The sequence below is a fragment of the Cupressus sempervirens genome, chromosome 9 (genome assembly GCF_028749045.1).
Source record: "Cupressus sempervirens isolate cs-2001-9-10 chromosome 9, ASM2874904v1, whole genome shotgun sequence".
NCBI classification, from domain to species: domain Eukaryota; kingdom Viridiplantae; phylum Streptophyta; class Pinopsida; order Cupressales; family Cupressaceae; genus Cupressus; species Cupressus sempervirens.
This window is the reverse complement of record NC_143126.1, coordinates 356,942,414-356,963,852: the sequence shown is the minus strand read 5'-3', so window position 1 is coordinate 356,963,852 and position 21,439 is coordinate 356,942,414.

The window sequence follows — 21,439 nt, the reverse complement described above, 5'->3', positions numbered from 1 at the left end:
CTTTTCCACTACATGCTTGCTCATACCATACAACTAGTTGCCAAAAATGATCCTTTGAAATATCTCTTGAGTAATTTTGTGCTTATGGGTAGACTAGAAAAATGGATGATGATTCTTTCAAAATTAGACATTCAATATGTTGGAAGATTGACTTCCCAAATGCATCTATCATGTATGATACAGAAAGAACCTAGAAGGTTTTCTTTGATGGTTCATATACTCAAAATTGTGTTGGTGTTAGAATTCTATTTGTCACACCACATGGATACACCATTCCAAAATCCTACAAGCTATTATTCCCATGTACAAATAATATAGCAAAATATGAAGCCCTTACCAATGTAATCAAACTTTCCCTCAAATGGAGAATAATAGAGTTTCATATTTAAGGATATTCCCAACTTGTCATCAATCAAGTAAACAATGAGTACCAAACTAAGGAAGAAAATTTAATACCTTACAGGAAATTGATTGATGCCTTAAGGAACAAATTACTTCACATTCATTACCTTCTAGCAAATTCCTAGAAAAGAAAGAAAGGATTTTGATGCTATGGAAACTTTTGAATCTATCCTACAACTACAAGAACATGAATTTTTCTTCGAGTTCCTAGTAGAAGAACTGCATCATCCTGCTTATGAATCCCCTGATGATGGAGTGATTTTCACTATCCTCAGTCATGATTCCTCTTGTTATTATACCATTTTCTTCTATTTTTGTAACCAAATCATTCCTATAAACCTTACATGTAATTAAAAATGTCATCTTATCTGTAATGCTTCCCACTACACTCTCATCTCTAGTAAACTATATAGAAAGAGCTTAGATGAAACACTCATTAGGTTTCTATAGATATATGAGTCTAAAAAAGTGTTAGCCAAAGTTCATGATAGCATTTTTTGGTCACATTCTAATGGCCTTACACTTCCTCAAAAATTTCTTGCAAAGTTACTATTCGCCAACTATATTGCAAGTTCATATTGTGCCATATGCTAAATCATGTAAGAAGTCTTAGTTACATGGAAACTTCATTTATGCTCATAGGCATGAACTTATCCCTTCTATTATATATTGGCCTTTCCAGCAATAGGCCTTTGAGTTGGTTGGTAAGATTCATCCAAGTTCATCTAGCGTACACAAGTTCATAATCACAATGACTGAGTATTTAGAAAAATTGGTTGAGGTTGTTCCACTTTTTGTTGCTATAGGAAAATATGTTTCCCTATTCCTACTATATCACATCATCTTTCATTATGATATTCCTTCTTCCATAGTCACTAACAATGGGGAGCATTTGAGAATAAGGACCTAAGGCAACTTTGCAAAAAAATTAAAATTCAAGCAACATTGGTCTTCAATAAATTATCCCTAAGGTAATAGCCAATTTTTGGCCTCAAATAAAATAATTTTAAAATTTTTACATGGAACATTTCACAAGTTAGGAAGGGATTGGATCCTCCAAATTAATCTGGCATTTTGGGCCTATAGCACTACCATACAGACTCTAATTGGGGATACACCCTTCACACTAGTCTATGGTTCAAAGGTTGTCCTTCTCTTAGAAGTTTATATTCCCTCTTTATGAGTCTCTTTTCATGGATTGATCACTAATGAGGACCATAGGGATGAGGATTCACGAGCTTGATACTCTAGATGAGCATCGAATGGCTTCTTTTGATCACATGCTAGCTTATCAAAAGAGGATATCTACCAATTATAACAATAAATTCCATCCTCATGAATTCCAAGAGGGTGGTCTTTTTCTTAGAGAGAACCCAAAGAACCAACACAATAAAAAGAAGAAAGGTAAGTCCAAGCCTAACTAGTTGGGTCCTTATATTGTCACTATTGCATTCAGATCCAATGCCTATTAGCTTTCTACACCTAAGGTAGAATAGATCCCTAAGCCTATCAACATTCTCCATTTCGAGAAGATCTATGCCTATGTCTCTCATTGCTCAACTATTTATACATATCCTATGATCCTGAAAAAATACAAAACAAATCATATATGATGCTGAAAAAAATCCTTAAAAATAGAAAATGTCCTAAAAAATGATCATCTTAGTGAAAACCTTGCAATAGGTTCTTTGATATATCCCCCAAAAAAAATCTCAAAGATAGAAGAAAATCATAAGAAGTCCTAAAAAAATTGTCAAGTGGTGAAAACCTGGAAACATGGGCTACTTGAGACTCTTGCACCTACATCTATTAGTTTTTCTTTGCACTCATTCTATTTATTCTCACTTTGTCTAGGTCTATCTTGGAATTGCCTCACTAATTAGGGTCTCCTTGTGCATTGGTGTTTCTTTGGAAACTTGTATAATAGTGTTTATCAACACTTTCCCTTGACATCAAGTGTTTCTCAACATGTGTCAGATACTTTAGCTATGGTCTAGGATGCTATAATATTTCTCACTGTCAGATTCTATCTAGAAAGAGATGGTCATGTGACTTACACACATGCACTTTAACATTAACTTGTTGAGATTTGATTGTCTTTATTTACTTAGTTGAGTGTTCCCACCCTAATGATCTCTTAAGGTTTCATGTACTAGAAGATAGGGGGTAAGGGGCATGTTTTACTTTTTTTTCTTGTGGGCATACTTTGTTCATTTAAAAGTGTCATGAGAATTCATGCTTCTCCTACTTGTCATTTTGTATCTACAATGTATCATCCTTTTCTTTTTGCAAGACTACACTTGGGGGTTATCCTGGCACTTATGCCTTGATACAAGCATAATCTTGCTATATCCAACTTAGGGAACCTTACTGTATTAGTCATCTTGACCTATATGTCTTTGATTCCTAGGTTGGGTTCCCACATCTTATTTGATGTAGATCATAATCATATCCTCATAGTTATACTAGTGATTATTGTATGATATTTTATTATAGTCTAAATATGTGTCCCTTGCAATCACACCTTTTCATACTAGTTTTCATGTTAGGATTCATTGTAGTTTAGCTTTTGCATCTTGCATTTTGAGATCTCTCTCTTTCTCTTCATATTTTGGAAGACATGTTAGCTAACTACATTCACCTTCTCTTGCTTCTTCTTGATCATATCGTGTCATTCACTTGCCTCTTTGTTATCTTATCATCATATCTATCTACTCTTTTGGATCCTTTATATAGAGCATTTTGACTTAATTTTTCAAAGTCTTGGATTTCTATGAAAAATTTCACTTCTACCTAATTTTGACATCATAGATCTTTTTTTGGGATCAAAATCAAAATCTAACTTCATCTTGTTGGTCAAAATTGCATTTTAAAATTTCTTCCTTATTTTATGTAGCTGGTTGACCCTTTGAGGCCTAATCTTTGATTCTTGTTGGGGCATCATCATTTCTAAATCATTTGTACTCTCTCCCCCACTTCTTTCTCATTTCATTTCACTTTTCATTTCATCTTTCTCCTTGATTTGACCTCATTCTAGTGTTTTATCTTCCTTGATCAAATTTAGTCAAACTGGACCAATCTATCACTTCTTAGTGGTAATTTTTGGATTTTAATCACTTATCTATCATCTCAGGCCTTTCTTTATCTTGTATTGATCATATTTGGATCATTTTTTCATCTCCTCCACTTCATTTCATTTTTTATCCTAAGGGGGAAAGAATATTTTATCATCACTACAAATTGCTTGCTTGTATGGGTATCTATTTCTTAGGAGCATATGATTAACCTTTCCTTTTGATCTTGATCTATCTTCTTAGTTTGTGGGATAGGTTAAGTCCTCATCTTGAGTTTTCTCTCTCTCCCTCCCTCCCTCCCCCCAATGTCTAGTATTGTCTCTATCATTATGTGCATTCAATATTTTCTATCTCTCTTTTCACTTCATTCTTCAGGGTCAAATTGCTTTATTGCTTGCTTGGCTTCTTTATTCTTTGACATAATGTGTTCTCTGATCGATCACACATTATTCAAAGAGGGAAAAATGTAATCATCCAAAAATGGTCGTGTAGACTATTATCCCCCTTCTCATCATTTTTTCCTAAAATTATTAAATCATTCATCTTGATCAAATCCTCAAAAATCAATTAATTTGATTTTATTGTATAGTTTGACCATTATATCCTAAGTTTTTATTTAATTAAAAGGAAAATGTACCCTTTAATTAAATAAAAGACCCCATTAATCTCTTATCCTAAGTTGTACACATTTTCTCATTTTTGAAATAAAAGAAAAGACTTTTTATCTTGCATGGAGATGCAATAGTCAACTCTTTTTTATTGGTGGAAATGATCTTGCACATGGATCATGCAAAATTCAACTCCCCACCCTTTATTCTATCTTCTCATCTAATGATATTAACTATTTAGATATCTTTAAAATGGGGAGTTCTCTCCTCATATAAGGATCCATTTTTTTTGTATTAGTGTTATGTTGTAGGTTTTTCTATATGTACTCTTGGATCTCTCAAAGAATTTTGTGGCTTGACACTTATTCTTGCATAGAATTGTACCTTAGCCTCATTGTGCACTAGCATATCTTCCTTTACACATTAGAATAACACATCTAGTTTAATTAAAGGTATTGTAACACTCTCATTTCTTTTTAGTGAGCTTGTATTTCTTACATTTCATTTAGCCTAGTTGCATTTTTACATAGCATCTCATAGTGGTTCTTTGACACTAGCATTCTTACTTCCATCTTAGAATCTCCCATTTCACGGTGTACTTGCAAGGGGTTGTTATTATTAAGCTTAGATGAGAGCCCTTCTATTGTTATTTTCATTCCTTTGCACTCCATGACTAGGGAGCTCTAGGTCAACATTTGAGGTTCTCAATCCATGAGATCCATCAAATAGAAGGACTTAGGGAAATGTACTTTTTTGTTCACAGTGATGACTAAGTTGTAGCATCATGAGGACTCAAGCATTGAGTAAGAATCAAAGTATTGTCATTTATTTTCAATTGGTTAACAAGAAAATTGAAACATTGGAAGGAAATGCAACCACAAGTAGACTAGCTTACCAATCATAATAGAAGAAATGATGTAGAAAAGCCTATGATAGGAAGATAGGTGTATAAGTTATATGGTCATGGCTAAGTCACCACTAATGTGACAAGACTATAAGAGAGTTTGATAGTGATGCAATAGGCTCATAGAGAAAAGTGGTAGAAGAAATAAAAGAAAGAAAAGACATAAGTATAGATGTAGACTTATAGGAAAATAAATAGGTCTATGTGATTAGGCATCTATTTATAGGTAGTTATATGCATTTTGTGACTATTATTTTCTTATGTATTTAAAATTTTGAATAGATGAGTTGAGAAGGATAATTCTAGGTTTCAATAGCAAGATTAGACAAGTGGATTTAAAGATACTCAAACTTCATTTTGAAGTTTCTATTATTGTTATAATTAATTTTATGATTAAAGATCTATGGGAGGAAAATTAGAACAAAAGAATAGTGAGTAATGACAAACTAGTGCTCAAGCACATGAAAGAGGAAGTGGATAGAGATTTTTCACTGAGTAAACTCATAACAAAGGAAGGTGACCATAGTATATGCATGGAGTATCACAATGGATCTACAAGGAAAGTCATACCACATCCTTAGATCTAATCTTTAGTTTCTTATCATTCCAACTATTTTAAGCCTCTAACAAGAAAGACTTGTAATAAGTATTTAAAATCCTCTAATAAGGTATCTCTCAGAAAGGGATATAATTCCTCTAATGAGGTAGCCTTAATAGGTTGTTGTAATCCAAAGAGATTATATTCATTCCTAATAGGATGAGTTCTTAGAAGGAACATATGCAAGCCTTTAACATGAATTTAACTTTCAAGGAAAGGCTAGTGGGTATATTACTCCCACCATGGTTTTCACGCTCACACTTACGGTTTCCACATAAAAATATATGTGTTATTGATGTATTTTTTTCTGTGTGATCTTATATGGTTCTACTATATTGCATTCCTTATTTTGTTTCTTATTAAAGGACTTGTATCAAGGTTTATAGAGAAGGTTATTTTTGTAACCATTCAAAAAGTGTGTACTCCACACCCGCCCCCCCCCCCCTCTCCCACTACCGGCTAAGACCAAAAATTGGTATTAGAGTTTAGTCCCTAGCATTGACAAGCCTAGAAGCTTAAGGGAAGATCAAATAGAAGTCACTATACTTTAGAGATAGCTTTATTAGGCCCTAGATACTATTGAATACTAAAGACAAGTTGAGAGAATCTCTAACAAAAAGAAAGAAATTGGTGAAAACTTTGGATGAAAGTTAAGAGATGATAGAAAAGATAGAAGAGAAAAGTATATCAAAAGAACCTAAGGAATAAATCTCAAAATTCATGAATAATAGTGACAAGTCAATCAAGAAGATCAAGAAAATGAAAAAGGAATAGGAACACTCAATAGTAAAAATGAGTGAAGCATGGGATGAGAAAGGAAATGTCATCCTTGTAATAGATCAAGCCTATAAAAGAACTCATAATAGCTTTAGAAGAAAAATAGAAAAATAAAGATTTGTTGAAAGATAAGGAAGAAGAAATATCCATGATGGAAGAAGAACATTGGTATATTAGAAAAGAAATTAGTGTCTTATAGGAATATTACCATGACAAAGCTAAGAAATTAGAGGTTATAAATGAAGGATTCAAGGATCTAGAAGAACAAGTTTGTCACATGATAGATAAACTAAGGGAAACCAAAGAGAAAAATGTGAGAATGATGAAGTAAAATAAAAGCACCATGAAGCTAGAGGAGAAGCTCAAAGCTCAAAAGAATACCACAAGCACAATCGATCTAGGATTCAAAAGAATCATCTCAACAAAGAAAGGAGAGTGTTTAGGAATGAAAGACTCAAATACCATGAAGGATAGGAAGATACCAAAGAAAAGTATTTCATCCAACAAACCTATGTATCAAACATTTTTTGGCACAAAAAAATAATGCTTGGTACTTAGCAAGCCTATAGAGGCTAGTACAATATTTGTCACGAGTATGAACACATTTGAGTACATGGATCTTGCAAATGTGACAAGAGCAAAAGATTGTTGTTACCATTGTAACAATTATGGTCACAAAGCCAAAGATTATAGATAAAAATTAAGATTGATCAAATCAGTCATCTACGAAGATAGGGAGACACACTCTGAGCAACAAGAGTTGATTACATGATTCTTATTATCCATTGATTGTGCTCATGCATCTTATTGTGAAGAAATGACAACAACTATGTTGTGTGCTGAGAGTGTGGCTTTAAAAGAAATTCAAAAATGTATGGACATAGTCATGGAAAAAATTTTCATATGATAGATCTAGTTATATTGTTTAGTCCATTAGAATGTTATTGAAATATTTATTTCTTCTAAGTTCACTATTTCTCATTTGAAAATATTTAATTTTTTATCAGTTTACATTACAAAAAGATGTACTTAAGGTAAATCTGATAAAAATATAGAAAAAAATGAAGCCATAACATCTCACTTCTAAGGATCATATTCTTCTAATTGTCATTTAGCATATTCAACATTAAGTCCAACAAATTTAGAGGCATAGCCAACCAATCAATCCTTTTCAAAATCTCAATACAATATCAAAGTAAATGTAATACCCTTAACCAATTTAGGATTCAAAACAATACCATTAAATAAATGAAATGAAACTATCTCATAATTTCATATTTAATTTTCCAACATATTAAAATTGGATTGCAACCTTAGGGACTTTTGTGATAATAGATATATTGCATTGAGCAAAAAAAAAAAAAATTAATGTGCATGGAACTAGGTATTTGAATCACTTTTCCTACTATTTTAAGAGACATAAAGTAGATGAATATTTTAATAAACTATAAATTGTATTTTCTATTGATATAAGATTTTAAAATAAGTATATTTCCTTTTTTTAAGGCAACCTCATTAAAACAATAGTTCAAAGACTATCTCCCATCTATGGTCATTGGTATACAAAAGATCAAGAAGAGTCATTAGTAATCTTGGACTTCTGTATTTTCCAATATTTTGTATGGAGAGAATTGAACATATTTTTAAATATATTAGTACATTTAAAAAAATATGTAGATCTTAAGAAAATTGGTGTGCCCCTCATAAGGTAAATGTTGAGATTCTTTTGAAACAATCAATTTGAGATGCAAGAAAGAACATACATATCATATGTATTGTCATCATATGTATTTTTATCACATGCTTTCTTCCTCAAGTTATTCTCTAATGGAAACATGTCAAATGTATTGTTTTCCCTTATTAGAATCATTGTTTCAAATCTTAAGACTTTAATTTGTTTATCCTTGGCATCTCAAAAATTAATCAGGTGTCCTCTTGGCAATTCACACCTTCAATTAGTTCTTGTTACATTATATCTTGATTAAAAGTAGTTTTGTTGCATTTATAAAGATAATCATACCTTATATTGATCATATGAAATTATGTGCATTAATATCAAATTTAATTACATTAAAATTAGCAAAGCTCCTAGATTCAAACAAGAGTCTGCTGAACTATTTGAATTTTTTTACATTGTTTTTTAAAGGGTACTAGCTCAATGGAAGAGCACCAACTTTACAAGTAGGAGGATGGTGGTTTGATTCCATCATGCCCTAGTAGGACTACATTAATGATTAAATAAACTACCAAATCAACCACCAAATCAACTACCAAATTAAATACCAAATATACTATCAAATCAATTACCAAATATACTATCAAATCAACTATCAAATATACCAAATAACCTATTATTTTATAAAAATTAACTACCAAATAAAATACCAAATATGTCATCAAATAAACTATTATTTAATAACAATCAACTACCAAATGAATTTTCAAATCAATGACCAAATTAATCATTAAAATAGTTAGTCATAAATTTGGTTATGATACTAATGACCTACAATAAACTAAAAATGGTCATGTGATCAAAATTGGGCATATATCTACAATTTTTAGTAGTTTGTTTAGTCATATATTATTTTTTTTGTACTAGTAAAAGCTTGATCAAATTAGTCATCTCTAAAGATAGGGAGACACACTAAGAGAAACAAGAGTGCATCACAAGTTTTCTCTACCTATGGAAATGATGGTTATGTTTCATGTTGCTATAAGCTAAGGATAGGTCATAGGAACAACACTAGACCTTGGAATAATATAAATGTGACATGCTACACTATCATGGAATTGGTCACATCACCAAGAATTATTGGGTCAAATAAAAACCCAAGAAATAACACAATAGAAACAAAGGAAAATAAAATCTCATTGATATTGAGCAAGTTAGCAAGGAATTTTCCAAGATATGGACCAAAATTAAATTAGAAGATACAGAAGTGAAATCGAAAGAAGTTGTAGGCTTATTGGAAAATGATGAGACTTCTCAATAAAGTTAAGCTAGAAAACATTAAGGAGTTACACAAGAAAAGTAAGCCTTGTAGTGATCCCTACATTTCAACTGGTAGGTCACAAAGAATTATGCCTAAAGAAGATCAAAACATGATCACTAGTACAAAATTCTTAACATGTGAAGATATGATAGGTTATCCCCAAAATAAACTATTGGTTGTATTATTAGAAATAATTTATTACATAAAAGTAGAGGTAGGCAAGAGAAAAGGCAATAGTACTTTATTTAACATCTCGATAGAAAAAAGTCTTGTACTAAGACTTGATCATCTAGGACATCGTCCAAAGGATAGAGGACCATGAAGAAGTTGGAGAAAGACAAAGACAAAAGGAAAAGAGATTTAGAGGGATCCAATAGAAAAAAGAAGAGAAGAGAGAGATATGAATTCTCAAAACTAGTCTCATTATCCTCATTTGATGATGAAGGAGAGTTACATGATGTAGATGTAGAAGAAGCAAAGAAAAAGAAATATCTCTTTGAAAAAGTAGAGGAAAAGTGAAATTCCCTTAATCATCTCGATGAAAAAGATTTAACAAAATATATTAAGCTCATGGAAAAACACAAGACAATGAAATTTTCTAGTAAGAGGCATAAGTGAGTGAGTCCACTAGTGAAGGCTCAAGATATATCTAAGAAACTAACACTAGAAGCTCCATAAAATAAGCTAGATCACATTTCTTATAGATAATCTCTACAATAAGACAAATAAAATGACATAAGTCTTCCAATAATAAGCTCCAACAAAAAAACCTAGACAAAAAAAGTATTTTTCAAGACAAGTAGGACTCACATCTCTATGAGATGAAATGCCCAAAGCATTGAAAGACATAATCCTTATATTTTAGAAGTCATTCACATCATGTAGCTTAATAGGTTATATGGAGAATAGAAGAGAGAAATATCAATAGGAGCTTGATGAAGTTGTCCAGGCTTACAATCCATTAACAAGATAAGCCTTAGAGCACACAATAAAGATTCAAAATATCGTATTTTTTGTACATTAGTGGAGAGAGGAAGAAGAGAAAAGAGTAGTTAGACTAATGAACTTCAATGTTTCTTATCCTTACTAGTAGGGATCATTAGTGAACATATAAAGGATGCAAAAGCATAAAAAATACAAGCCATCAACAAATTTTAAAGAAGGTATTAATGGGAAAGTGGAAAAGCTCAAGAGTTTTCGAAACACTCACCTAAAGGAGTCATGGGAGATTTAATTGAACACAAAAAGGAAGCACTACAAGGAAATCTTTGAGAAGTTGTAAGCCCTAAAATCCATACCCTTTTTTAGGTTAATGTACTCAAAAGGGAATATCAATATAAAATAGGGAATAAGCCCTATATACTCTTCTTTTATTACAAAAAGGGGAATAATAATATAAGCGGGAGATTGTTCGTGTAGAAAGAGAAATGTAAAGATATAGACCAATGAGTGCAAATAAATTCTAAGGCCATAGATATATAGAAAGGAGACCTAGAAGTGAAGCAAAAGGAAATCTCAACCTGTACAAAGATGTAAGTCCTGTTAACCAAAAAAAAATTCACAAGAAAGAGGTTTTCCATCAATTTCAAAGGGGGGGATTATTGGCTTTAACTAGTCACAAAGGCATGATTGACTAGAAAAGTAGTGATGACTCAGTTGTTATAAAGACTCAAGAACTAAGTAAGCATCATATTTTTATCATTTATTAAATTTTTTACAAGAAGATTAAATTTTTGCATGGCAGCACAACCACTAGTAGACTAGCTTACCATTCACAATAGAAAAAAAGATGCAGCCAAGCTTATGATAGGAAGACAAAAGTGGAAGTTAGATAGTCACAACTAAGTCATTACTGATGTGACAAGACTATGAGAGAGTCTAATAGAAATGCAAGATGTTCATAGAGAAAAGTTGTGGAAGTGATAGAAGAAATAAAGGACACAAGTCTAGATGTAGAATTACAGGAAGACAAATAGGCCTATGTGATTAGGAACCTATGTATAGGTAGTCAAGGGTATTTTTTGGGCTTATGCTTACTTATATATTCCAATTTTTTAATAGATTTGATCAGGATAATTGAACAAGTAAATTTAAGGACACTCAAATTTCATTTTAAAGTTGTTGAAAACTAGTTTTATGATTTGAGATATGTAGAAGGAAGACAAGAATAGAGAAAACAATGATTAGAATCAAATAGGTTCTCAAGAACATGAAGAGGAAGTGGATAGGGATCATTCACTAAGTAAAGCCAAAATATAAGAAGGAGATCAAAGCATCTTCATAGAATATCATAGTGGATCAATAGGGAAAGTTGTTCCACATCCTTAGATCTAATCTTTAGTTGTATTTCTTATCATTAAAACTATTGTAAGCCTCCAACAAGTTAGACTTGTAATAAGTCTTGAAAAGGGATAAAGATATTCTAATGATGTGGCCTTAAAAGACTATTATAATCCCAACAAATTATATTTATTCTTAAAAACATGGTTTTTCAGAAGGCACAGATGTAAGTCTTTAACAATGCACCTTTTTACTTGCAAGGAAAGGCTAGTGGCTATATTACTCCCACCATGGTTTTCACACTTACACTAGGTATTTATCTATTTTATTGATGTATATTTTTATGTGTGATCTCTTATGGCTCTACTATATTGTATTCATTATTGTGTTATTTATCAAAGGACTTCTAACCAAGTTTATAGAGAAGTTTTTGTTGTAACCTGTCAAAAAGTGTTATCATTTCACTCCACCCCCCCTCAATATCAGTCAAGACAAACATGTCATTGATGTTAGGGGGGAAGGTGGGGGCAAAAGAATAGGTCTTCATGTTGATATTAATTTTTTTCGTTTCTCATTGATGATTATTTTCATCGATGATAAGGGGGGGTATTTTTCTAAATTTGATGGATTTTTTGTTGTCATTATTAGTTTTCATTGATGTCAACATATTTTAAAAGATTGGATAAGGTTAGATTTTGGTTCTTTAGTGATTCAAATTAGTGTTCTCAAGATGTTGTATTGTAATGATCTATCCATGTTCATGTTTATCCTAGTCTTTTTCATATAATATTATAATGAGACACACTCTTTTAGGCTAGGCCTAATCTAGAATATGGCTAGATAACTCATAAACATAGTATGCATTATAACATGAAAATTATATTATTTGGCTTTGGATAATATGGTAAATATATCATGTGTTTCTTCGATTGAGGAATTTTAATTTGGTCTATTTTTCATTCCTTTCCACCATGGGAATGTTTTTTGGTGACCTAATTCAAATCTTGTTTGGATAACATAAAGAAAAATGAAGGAATACTATGGTTAAGTAAAACATGGTTGTTTTCATTGTGTATGGAATTTGTATATCCTTTCATGTTCATATCTATTTGATTTAATTAGGCTAGTGCACATCAATTAAGGTTAAGAAAAATATCTTATAAAAAATTATTCACCCAACTATCACTTATCTAGGTTGTTCAACATCATTTTCCATCATCCCCAATTAGACAACACAAAGGTGTGTTAATTAGAAAAACACATGCAGAACATAGGATATAATTTTATATATAAAAAATGAGATACAAATAGAGGAATGTTAAAAAAAGTTGATTCATTAATCACCTTGAGCCAAAATAACTACAAGTGTCATCTAAATAAATCTAAACAAAGCATATAACAAGAAGTAAATCATGGGGAATAACATTACAACAAAAAAATATAAAGAATCTATCATGCATGAGGAGATAATAAAGCATACCATGTCCCCCCCAATCTTGATTTATAGCATTCAAAAATGGTGGAAAACATGAAAGAGGAGAAACATCAAGAACAACAAATGGAACAATAGTCACATATAACAAAAAGTACATCATGGGGAATCATATTACAACAAGAAAAGATAAAGAATATACCATACATGAGGAGATAATCAAGCATATCATTTCCCCCTAATCTTGACCTCTAGTGTTTTAAAAAGGTGGGAAACAGTAAAGAGGAGAAACATTAAGCACAACAAATAGAAAAATAATCAATTAAGGACCGTGCTCTATGGATGAGTCTCTTTGTTTTTCATTAGGATTAAGCAATAATTTTTATCATATTTGATTGATAAATTGTGATTAAAGTATATAATCTCAAACATGATGTAGTCATGGTCAAATTTTCCCTAATGGAGATAATCCAACTAGTATGTTCAAGTAAAAATTTAAAAAATTATTAACTAAAACTTAACATCAACTCAACAATTAATAGTAAACATGCCTATTTAGGCCTTCACATTATCTCTAAAATAAGAATTTCCATCATATTATCGGGTCATATGTCAACTTACACTTAAGAAAAACATTTTGATTACAATAAAAAAAATCTAGTTCTATCATGGATGCTAACTTATAAAAGACTAACTACTGAGATCTTTCTAACAAAGGAACACATGCTACAATATATATATGTTCACAAGCCATAAGTAATCCAAGGAGATCACATTCTCCAAATATGAAGAAAATTTATTAAAATAAATAGGTTGGGACTCAAACTATAAGGAGCACCTCTACATTGATATGGAATAAAGTGTGATCACACAATGAGGTCATCCATTAGCATAAAATTATTGAACAATGTGCCATTGAAATTTGTAGGCTATGAAAAGGTTTTGTAAGATTAGGAAACTTATATTAAGTCATTGGCTTAAAGAAAAAATATGTTCATACCAAAAAAAATCAATAGATATCCACTGAAATAGAATGGATAGGGATGCAAAAGTATACATAAAATTCGCATGATTTCTAGAAAGTTCCATTATATTTATAGGAGCCAAAGTCTAAACTAGGATGAATGCCACACAAATTACTAAAATTGAACGACAAGAACAAAATTGTAAGGAAATTATTTTTTGAGTGATTCAAGATTTCCAAGAAACTGAAGATGCTCTTGTATAAATAGACATCTTCAAAATAACTAGCATGAATGTCATCATTTGCATTAAAAAATTGAAATTGTCATTGCCAAGAGTATCTTATTCATCCAATTACTTATAATTTAATCTAATATATAAATTGAATTGTGATTTTTTTTTAATTTCATCCTTTTCAAATTTACTTCCTCCCTCAGACTAAGTGTGTGTTAGTCAAAAGGAATCAAGGAATCAGTAGGTGTCTTAAAGGAGGAAAGGATTTGGGAAGAAAATTCATATGTTATAGCATAATGTTTTTGATGATGGTTATTGACACAATAGTTTTAAAAAAATTTCTCTTGAGATTTGACTTGGTTTAGGATCAATCAACATTAGATCATTTTATTATTTAGAAGAAAGTATAGGAGGTACTGCATGAGGTTAAGAGATAGCATCAACAAAATAGTTATAGTATATAGGTAGAAGTGAATCGTGAATAGGAGGTATAACATGTATAGGAATAAGTCAAGGTGTGGGGAAAAGAGAGGGAACAATATTTTCTTTGTATTTTGAGTTTTTAAATATAGGATGGGAAAATATATTCTTACAAGATTGTATTGGTAATAGCATGGAACGACAAGAGAAGTCAAGATAAAATTTCCCTCAACACACTAAAGGATGACAAAAATTATAATTGATCATTATGATTTCTCCATCATGAGAAATTTTTAATCATTTATGGATAGGGAAAACTATGATTTTCATAGAGGTGAGAAAAGTAAGGCGAAATCTAACTTGAAATTGATCAAAAATTTAGATGACAAAAAGGTAGACATATAGGGTTTTAGCAACTTCTACAGAAAAAGTAACAAAACCATGAGTAGGATTAGTAAAACCATCAAACATTGTGTTATCATATAATATTTTTCATATACATCTCATTGTAGTTATAGATTATAAATGTATTCTTTTGTTATAACATTCACTATGTAAGTGGGATCTATAAGAATTCCATAAGAAAAGAGATCATTAATCTTTACTACAATGTAAAGAAGGTCATCAGGTGCTTTAATCATCTCTTTGTAATCAAATATAAGGAAAAGATTGGATTCAAATTTTTGTTTGGATTTATCAATCAATTTGAATACATTATTGGCTTTAATATATTCAATGTCATAATCAATGACATGAGTTTGGGTAAAAGGTAAAGAGTAACGAGACTCGTTAGTATTAGTTGAATGAGAATGTAAAGGATTGATATAAATTATTAATTTTTTGTCTATGATCACTGGCACAGTTAACATACATCATTGAAGTCAATGAGGTATTCAATAACATATATTAAGTAGAAACATTTCTTAGATTTGTGGTCAAGTTAATGTTGGTATTAACAAAAATCTTTGTGATCAAAAAACTCATGAAAGGGTTTGGATGTGTCAACTAATTGATTGGAAGCATTAAAATATTAGCATTCCTCAACATCACATTATGTAGATATTAAAAAAAAGGTGTAATATTATGAGAAGGTGACTATTTGAAGAAAAAACATAGTCCAATACCTACAAACAACATTTATCCCCTTGGAAAGAAGATAAAACAAATACAAATGAATGAATGCTTCCCATTCCAGATAAGAAGTAGGAAGTGGAATCCAAATGAAGTATGATGATTTTGTCACAAACCAATCCTTGTCCAAATTAAAGAAGGAAGAAGCTCTCCAAATATGCACCTTTGAAAACTAAATAGGCATATTCAAGCTCAAGAAATCCATCACATCATCAAGATAAACTATGAAATGTTATAAACCAAGTGAAGGAGAAGAATAAAGAGTATCAATATCCAAAGAAGGTGAATAAGTATCTCCAACTATGATGAAACTAAAATCAAGAGAATATAACCCCCTCAATTATATCTCCCATGTCCAAAATATAAGACTCCATAAATAATGATCCAATATTTGAAAAATAGGAATCTCGATTAGGAAGACAAATAGATATATCTTGTAATAACTCTTTGGAACCACTAAAAAAAGATGAATCTATGATATCAACTAGAGAAGTAGGATTGTTATTGGATCATTTTTTTGTTAATATATACAATATAATCAATCTCATATATTTTATCATCATCATTGGGAATATTATTTGCATCATCAAATGAAAAAATGATAATCTACAATAGGATCATTTGGAAATGGAGGAACATGTGAATATCCAAAATGCTTCCAAATAATCATCAAATTGTGTATGAGAAATAAATATCCTTGTTTTTGGAGTAAATTGGTTGGTGTAAATATGAAAATAGACTCATACCAATCACTCCTTTAATATGACCATTTTATCTTCCCAAACTATTTTCTTCTACTTTGTATTTGCCTCAAATTTAAGTCCGTAAAGATAAGGAAAGAGATTAATCCATCTACAATGTTTGATTATTCCTTTTTCCCATGACTCATAATTATCCCTATTCAAATCTATTATAGAAGCATGTCTACCATATCACATTATTACATTAATGATGAAATTCTCATATTAATAATTTAAATCACAAATGATTATACCCACAATCAAGATATAGTAGACATAGATCACTGTGCAAAGGACCAAACTACATCCTATGCATTATAATTGTAAAATTAAGTCAAATTTTGAAAGTATAAATTTTTATCATGTTGGAAACTATAATTGGAGAAATTATTATATTGTCATTGATGTCAAACCTATTGGTAAAACATAGTGTCAAACCTATTGGAGAGACATTTTACTAATAGTGTAGAGTGTCATATCATTTGATTGATGAAGAGGATGTGAAAAGAAGAGATAATGGGATGACCTAGTGAAAGGTTGGACTGATATGTGTTAAGTATCATAGAAATACAATGGGCACTTGATAAGTGATGCAAGAGCATCTTGGGTTTGCTCGATGGCTACTTTGGAGTTCATGGGAGGAGGCTCAATAGTTGCTTTGGAAGGTGATTGGATTGATACTCTATTGAAGAAGAGGTTATTGGTAGAGGTTACTCAATCATCTCTTGGAATTTCTTGGTTCAAAACTCAGTGGATGAATGTTCTTGGTGATCCTGGAGGTTTTTGTTTGTCGAGGGATCTTAGCTTAGCTTGGGGCACTTGGTCATCGAAGGCGCTTGATGATTCTTGTAGGAATTTGGCATACATTGGGAGCTAGGTGAAGCTTGGTTACAATGTTGTCTAAGTTTCTTGGTCTTTAAAGGAGTTTAGTTGCTGGAGAAACTCAATCTATGAAGGTGTTTCTCAACACATACCATGGAAGTTTGATTATGCTTAGTGAAATTTTGACACTCGATGTGGTTTCTCTAATCTCGATTTGGTATTGGTTTTGTGTTAACCAAAGTTTTTGTGGGATGACTTGAGCATTTAAGTTGGGTTGTGGGTATTTGATATGTGTTATAGCCAACCTGTGTCTTGAATGGGAATTTAATGTAAGGGTTTATTTTAATTTGTATTGGACTAGGATGACTTGTGGCTTAGTTGGGTATAAGTAAGGGGGTATTCTGGAATATTAAGGTATTCATTCAGTCAAGTGAGTCATTATTGAGTGTGGGATCCAACATAGAGAAGATGGAGTAGCTAAGTAAGAAAAGTTTTCCTAAGTGTGTGGATAGAGTGCAAATTGTGAGATAGTTTACACCTAGATCTTGGGTAAAGTTTGAGAAGCGCTAGTATTTGAGGCCTAGGAAAAAAGGATATTACTTTGTGGGCTTGTGAGAATAAGTTTAGATCTTACTTGGAGGTTTCTACTAGGGGATGGTTTTGGACTAGCTAGGTTTTGGGGTTAGATCTTCAAGGATCTTACAAAACTGATATTGTAATTGTTTTTGTATTTGATTATAATTAAGAAGCCCTTATAACTAGACACATTGCATGTAATCAGTTATTTTATGAATAAAGAGTTGCTTTGGTATTATATTGTATATCTTGTGTTGGGTTTTTTTTGTGTGGTTGTTTGTTGGGGTTTAGGATATCTCCTTTAGAGATTTTCTCGCCTTGCTCTACATCAGATGGTGTCAGAGCTAGGTGTTCTTGAGCATGTAGATAGATCATCAAAGTTGAGGCAATTTGCACTAGGACCTTCAGTTGGAGAATTTTATCTAAGAAGATCTTGATCTATTTAATATTATGGTGGATTGTTCTTTTTGGAGTCCTAGATAACTTGGTTGTGAGGTGGTAGATCATGGTTTTTAATTGCAATTGTAGAGGACATGTAGATGGATCAATGGATGCAAAGATAGAAGGTTGATCTTGTTAGAGCATGATCATAGAGAGTTTGTGTGATGTGTTTTGCAAATCTATTTTCCTGGACTTGTGATTCTTTCCTAGTTGTTTGTACAAAGTGGTAGGTTGAGATCTAACTTGCAAAAAATTAGGGTTTGTCACAAGATGCATGGGAAGGATTTGTTGTAGAGGGTTTATAAAGATCTTGGAAGATGGCTCCAAGAGTATTGGACCCTAGAATGATTGTGAATCTTCATGACATGGTGGAGAAGAGAGTTTCAGAGATGTCTTCTTGGTTAGAAGCTAGATTAACTAATTGAGTTAAGGGATGGTTGAGTTTTGTAGATTTTTATGGATTTGGAGTCTACTAATTCAAAAGAGAGTTGTCTAGCCAATTAGAAGGCTCATTTGAGATTAAAGATGGAATGGTAAGGTCAAGGTGGAGGTTGGTTTTGTTGATCATTTTGTGGAGTCTAACATGACACCTGTAGAGAAACTTGTGGTTGTTGTTGAAGAGGTTCTTAATCTTGTTGATGTTAGGATGAAGATTTGCTTTCATGATCAGTTGGTTGAGTTTGATATGTAAATTGAAGAACACATGTTCATGAATGATCCAGTTATTATTGGTGATGAGTTATGTATTGTAGAGAATCTTATTGTGAACAATGATATTTTTGCTATTGAGAGTTTGGCATATGTTTCTCAGGAGTTACATATTACTATTGATGTGGATTTGGTCTTGGATCTACATGTTGTCACTATGGATGTGGAGTTAGATGCACTTTTTGTTGATATGGGTGGATGTGACAAGTTGCATGTTGATTGGTTAGTGGTGATTTAGATGCTTCTAATGTTTAGATGGTTCAAGAAAATTTGGATGATGTATAGATTGGTTTTCCTATCCTTGTTGGAGTGGAAGCCTTTGGTGAAGATGGAGATGGTTTTTGATCTTTCTTTGGACATCAAAATGTGGGACACACTTTTCTACTTACCTGGGGAGTTTGATGCAGGAGCATCTTGGGTTTTCTCCGTGGCTACTTTGGAGTTCACTAGAGGAGGCTTGGTAGTTCTTTGGAGGGTGCTTGGACTGATACTCAATTGAAGAAGAGGTGTTCTATGGAGGTTACTTATTCATCTCTTAGCAGTTCTTGGTTGAGAACTTGGTGGATGAATGGACTTAATGATCTTGGAGGTGCTCAATTGTCAAGGGAGCTTAGCATAGCTTAGGGCACTCAGTTGTCAAAGGTGCTTGGTGATGCTTATGGGAACTAGGTACACACTGGGATCTCGGTGAAGCTTGGTTACAATTTTGTTTGAGTTTCTCAATCTTTGAAGGAGTCTGGTTGTTGGAGAAACTTGGTCTGTGAAGGTGTTTCTCAGCATATACCATGGGAGCTTGATTATGCTTAGTGAAATTTGGCATGATTTCTCTAATGCTCAGTTTGGTCTTGGTTCTACGTTCACTAAGTTATTTGTGGGCTGACTTGAGCATTTAATTTGGGTTGTAGGTATTTAATATATGTTGCAATCAACTTGTGGCTTGCATGGACATTTAATTTAAGGTTTCATTTTAATTTGTATTGGGTTAGGCCAACTTGTGGATTAGTTGGTTGTAAGTAAGGGGGTATTGTAGAGTCTTGATGTATTCATTTATTGGATTGAGTCATTATTGAGTCTGGGATCCAACATGGAGAAGATGGAGTAGTTGAGTGAGTGAATTTTTCCTAAGTGTGTGCACAGAGTGTCGAATGTGAGGCAGTTTACACCTTGATCTTGGGTAAAGTTTGAGCAAGGCTAGTAGTTGAGGCTTGAAAAATAAGGAGATTACTTTGAGGACTTTCAAGCATAAGTTTAGATCTTCCTTGGAGGTTTCTACCAAAGGCTTGTTTTGGACTAGCTAGGTTTTGGGGTTAGATCTTAAGGGATCTTGCAAAATTGATATTGTAATTGTTTTTGTATTTGGTTGTAACCTAGAAGGCCTTATAGTTGGGCACATTGCATGTAATCAAGTATTTTATTAATAAAGAGTTACATTCGGTATTAGATTGTGTATCTTGCATTGTGTTTCCACTATGTGGTTTTTTTTGGGGGTTGGGACATCTCCTTTAGAAATTCTCCTACCTCACTCTGCATCAATAAGTTAGTCCTTGCCAAGATAATGTGTTGTTCAATAAATACATAAAGTAAAGAAGATAGTTGGATGAAGCTTAGAGTTGAAACAAGTCAAAAGGATAAACTTGATTGAGTATCAGTATTGCACAGTCAATAAAGGAGCTAAACAAGAAGATTAATGAACTAATATAGAAGTTGATCAAAATAGTTCAATCTAAGTGTTAATTACTCTAAGAAAATGTATGAAGAAGTGTTGTAGTGACCAAGCATAGTAATTCCTAAGTGTACCTATTGATGTCAAACGAGATAATATAGAGTATGTCTAATTACACAATGATGACCGAGTTGAAGAACACAGTTATTGTCAAGTGACAATAAAATTTATAGTTTGAGAATATTTGAATTTGAGGCTGACAGAGTTGGAATTTTGAATTAGTCAATGCATGTGGAAGATAAGGATTGATTATTGGCATATTTAATACATGAGGAGAGTTTGTTAAGAAGAAAAAAGGTAGGGATTCGATCAAAAATTTCTATAAGAGGTAGGAGAATAAAAATATGGAAGGATTCAATGAATTTGACCTAATCTTAAGATCAACAATGATGTTTAAGTAGAAAAAGATTAAAATTACCTATTTAAGGATGCATAATGAATTGATTTTCAAGTTGGTTCATTTTTTATTAGTGATCCTAGTGAGAAGTTTTGAACAGAAGAACAATAGAAGTGAAGTATGAAGAGTTTGTGAAGAGTGCTTTCTTGAGGAGATTCCAAGAAGATCAATGATGGAGATGTCAAACAACTAGTAGACAAGATTATGGAGATC